This window comes from Tupaia chinensis, unplaced genomic scaffold (assembly GCF_000334495.1).
Source record: "Tupaia chinensis unplaced genomic scaffold, TupChi_1.0 Scaffold000002_1, whole genome shotgun sequence".
In the NCBI taxonomy this organism is placed as follows: domain Eukaryota; kingdom Metazoa; phylum Chordata; class Mammalia; order Scandentia; family Tupaiidae; genus Tupaia; species Tupaia belangeri.
In genome coordinates this window covers 6,653,202-6,658,265 of record NW_006159428.1, presented here as the reverse complement: position 1 = coordinate 6,658,265, position 5,064 = coordinate 6,653,202, and positions in this window count along the sequence as shown.

Below are 5,064 nucleotides of genomic sequence, written 5' to 3'. Positions count from 1 at the left end.
GAAATTTGAAATTGATGTTAATGTTAAAAGAGAGGTAAGGTAGGTTGTTCCATATATTACCTCTTTTAACTGGGAAGAGGGAAGGCAAGGTCCTCTGATGAGTGGGAAAGAGCTCGGGCTGAGAGGGGCTTGAGGAGAGTGAGAAACATCAGAAAGTTCCCTGAAAGCATAACTGCTGTGCTGTGTGGAGGTAGTGCCTGAGGTCTGCAACCATGATTGTAGTGGCAACCAATAAATGATGAGATTAGCTCCAGAGGGGCTTCCTAGAAGTAGGGGATGAGGAATGGTGGTAGGATTGGGTACTGAGTGGGTAGATGCACTAGAGGGTCACTAGGGGAAGGAAATTGAGTACCATGGACAGTGCAGTGGAAATGGCTCACTAGGTCCTCCAGGCAAGTTGGGAAAGGGCCAGGAGGACAGAAAGGGAATCAGTGGAGCAAAGACTTTGGTAGGTATTAATGGTTTAAACAAAGAGAATGGAAAAGACATGAAAATGCTGTCAAAGAGCGAAGCTGCAAAGTTCTAATTTTCAGAGAGAACCTATGTCTGGATCAAAGTAAGAGCCATGCTGTGTCCAAGGAAGTGGACTTAAAGATACAGTGAGGGGGGAACCAGCAGTTAGCGTGATGGCTATGTTGCTGGACTCCCACGTAGTCAACCGCAGTTCGCGTCCTGGACCCGGTGGCTTAAAACTCACGCCGGGCGCGTGTGCGTGCGTGCCCAAGATCCCGAGAGGAGAATGAAGGAGAAGGGATTGCGGCGTGACCATCCCCCCTGGGGGGTGATTTCTCGCTTTCTGTCTCTATGTCTCTCTCCGTCTGTCTGGTGAGCGCACTCGCCCTATAGTGAAAAACCTCTCAAAAAAAAAAAAAAAAAGATACAGTGAGGGGAACCAGCAGTTAGCATAATGGCTATGTCGCTGGACTCCCACATAGTCGACTGCGGTTCATGTCCCGGACCCGGTGGCTTGAAACTCACGCCGGGCGCGTGTGCGTGTGTGCCCAAGATCCCGAGAGGAGAATGGAGAAGGGATTGTGGTGTGACCATCCCCCCTGGGGGGTGATTTCTCACTTTCTGTCTCTATGTCTCTGTCTGTCTGGCGAGCGTACATGCCCTATAGTGAAAAACCTCGCCCAAAAAAAAAAAGGTACAGTGAGGAAGCTGAGAAAAGCAATGGATTCTGAGACCAGGATGAAGCTTCCCATAGCAATGGCAGGAGACAGCATGCAGAGGAAGAGTGGATGGGCCACCAGTACTAGGTAAACATGGTGACAAGAGGAGGCCACCAATGGCCTAAGCAAACAACCCGAGTCTCAAAAGCTGATGCTACTGAACAACGGCTAACACAGAGAGAAGAAAAGCAAAAATAATTCATGAATTGATTCATTTAGTTTTTGACCTATTACCCACTGCCTATTTAACATCTCTCGCATATGTTTCTGAATCCATTCTCTCCTAAATGAACATACTTTCTCCTAACACTTAAAATTTAGTCTTCTTCCTCTGTGTGGTTTGGTTTTGTTTTGGTTTTTAATTCTAGACAACATCATTACCATTCACCCAAGCAGCTGGTCTAAAGATGAAGATACAAAAGTCATCTTCACCACCCCTTCTTGTTCTTCACCTGGATTCCTTCTTCTCCCTGTTTGAAAGCTCTCCTCTTCAGTCTAATAAAGGACAGGGATAAAGACCTGACTCTAGAGTCACACAGCCTTGGGTTTGAATCTCAGCTCACTCATTTCTTCAACAATCCTGAGCACACAAATGTCCTAATCCTTATTTTTCTGTAAATGGTTTTAATACAAGTACTGATCACATACAGTTATTATAAGATTTAAGTGAGTTAACACATATCTGGTACACAACAGTTGCCATAAAAGATTTGAAGACAATTAATTTTAGAATTCCCTTCTTATGATTTTATACATCTGCAAAGGTTATGACCAGATTTCTTAATTTTTGAATTTACAATGGAAAAATTTCTTAAATTTTTAGGAATGCTTTGATTACACAAATAACTGAAGTATTTCTGATTTGATTTTTAAAATCAAAAAGCATGTTCATTTGACTTCCAACTCGAGTGATTTTAATTACATGTGTTTTCTTACACATTTTGAATTATGCTCTTTAGACAATAAATATCTACAGATTAGCATTTTGTCTTCTGCAAAGTTTTTATTAAACAAATTCTCAATGATTAATTCTAACAAATAAATAACGTCATTAAATTTTTTAAATGCCTTCATTTTAACAAAAATATTAAACCCTAAGCAAAATGTCCTTATCAGTGTTAGTAATTGGACATACACTCCAAATGGCTTACTGTTTGTTACAGTTTTTTAGAATGGAAATATGTAATTGGGTTTTGAGCATGGAGGAAAACAAACTGTTAGAGTGGTTGTTGGCCCCTGGCTTTTAATGGCCTCCCCCATCCCACCTGTCAAACTAACATTCACATTCTCTTCTTACTAATCCCTTCTTAAAGCTAAATTCAACTCCCCCTTATCCAGGGCAAAGGTTCAGCGTAAGAGGGAAAATAAGGACAGTACTAACCCTGACTACTGAACTGCATTGCTATTCCACTGTCTGCTATGCCTCATTCTCAGCACCTCTTCCTCTTCCTACTTCTCTTCCTGGTCTTCTCCAGTCATCACCAACTGGACCTGAACAGGTATATTAACATATACATCTATATGACCGGGAACATTCTATCGGGGTGGCAGCAGGTCAATGGAAGCATGGCGTATACGGCCAGAAGTTGTTCAGTAAGATCTCAAAAATTAAATACCAACTTTCTTCTGTGATGAAGAGTCAACGGCAAAGTCAGATTAAGATGAAGATTGGTTGAAATTTAATAGCAGGTATTAGTTAAAATTTAATGGCAAGAGACGCAGAGAGAGAGAAGGAAAGTGAGTAATCACCACCCCCGGGAGATGGCCATACCACCATCTCTACTCTTCCATTCTCCTCTCAGGATTTTGGGCACACACACACATGCGCGCCTGGTATATTTTTCAAGCTGCCAGGTTCAGTACTTGAACCACATAGTCGGTCAGGTGGGATTCACTACCTTAACCTCCAAGCCACCTGTTGGTCTGATTCTCACCTTTGATTAAGGTTCCTTACAAGGAAAGAGTCTACTGGAAGTAGCCAAAGGAAAAAAACAAACAAGAACTAAGTGCCCATGTCTTTTTTCCTCCCCAAATCTCCATATTCCCCTAGAGGTGTATACACCATCATCCTTTGCCCATCTACCACAAATAGATTAGATATCTACTCCAGAATATAATCCTGCCCTGTGCTCTATATTCCAGAAAATGCCTCATTTGCATGAGACCTGATTAGGAAAAGGAATAAATAAATAACAAATGTCTCAAAACCTTAGCCTAAATGGAATGTAAATGGGTCCTAACACATACAGATGGGTTAAAAAAAGGAAAAAAAAAAAAAAAGTAAAGGCTACACTGTAAAAGACAAAAAAATAAAAAATGTTCACTTGAACCACCACACCATTTCTCACATCAAACAGAACCTCAACATGGATGGGAATGTGTCTCTCTATGCTAGCCATCAGTTCTGGTGTTTCCCGTAACAGAGAAATGAAACTACGGCTCAGCTGCAAAGCCCTGGGCCCTGGTTTTCCCAGTGGCCTAAATCAATCCCCAGTCCAGGACAAGATGCTGAGCAAGATGCATAATTATTTTAGGCCACTAGGGTAAGCACTATTCCTGGCAACTCTGCAGGCAGCACCAAGGATGAGGGTTTCTCTTTGGTGATTTGGTTCTGTGTAAACTGAGATTTTTTTCTTTCAGTGTTTCGGTCAGATAAGCAGGAAAGGCCAGCTCTAGACCTGAGACAGAGGCAATCAAGGTCCATTTCGGTTCCTTTGCCGTGCTGTTCAGTCTGCCGCCTTCCTGATAGCTGTCCTTATGCTTTTATCTGACTATCGAATACTAGCAGAGAATCTCTGACAGCCTCTGGTGCTCGCCAGTCATCCAAGGCCCAAGAAATAACAGAAAGATCCTGTAAAATGGTTTCCTTGAAAAGCCAGCCTAAGACCCCTGGCTATGACCTGGAAAAAGTGCCTCCCCTAACATTGTAAAGTGAAGCTGAGACCAGTGTCTGTTCTCACTAGAGGTTTCACTGACTGGCTCAAGCTACCTATCACCAAATCTTTAATTCTTGGTTTGGCACTGCACCCACCATATAATCAGGGAAAGGTGAATCTTGTCACTCCCGTTTGGAAGATGGAGAGATAAATGTTTAAAAGTTTGTCTAAAGTGAACTCAACAAAGCGATGTTATAGCTAAAAAGTAAGTAGATCAGCTCTCACCTGTCCCTGGTTTTGTAGGTCACGGCCTCTTTGTAAGTTTAGAGCAGTGTTTTACTTACCATATTCCTCCTGGGAAACTTCTATTTACTTTCTTAAACCTTGGATACCAGGGGAGAGGCACTAGGTATATATTCCAGACACTTACACAATATGCATTTGCCTCTGGGGTACAGAGCTTCAGGCTGAAGAATTTCTAAGATTGTTAGAAGAACAAATGAGGCATTAGGGGGAACAAGCTTTAGCGTCAGAGGAAATATCCTTTACCCCTGCAAAGACAGATTTAAAATATGTTCTTCGTTATTACAAATTGAAAAAGAACCAGTTTATTCTGTGCTTTTTCTAACAGCATTGCTCTCCTTCAGTATCTTCATTAAATAAATGCAAACACATGTGCTTGGAAACGGGTAGGTGTAAAGGAACATTCTGCACAATTATATCTAGGCTGCCGCAAATTTATATCACATGCATACATATATCTGGAGGGGATGAATGCATGATGACAGCTGAGCATGACAGATGCAACAGTACACAAGTTGGAACGCGGGGGGGTGGGTAACTACAAACCCCATGCAAACACACATACAGTGAGTTTTCCCTCAACATACACGTGGCCGCACTTACAGGAGCTTAACCACACTGAAAAAACACAAACACAAACACGGGCGTCTCCGGCGCCCGCGAGTTGCCCCCACACTCGCCGCCGAGTCGTCATCTCCAGGCAGGGATCCTCG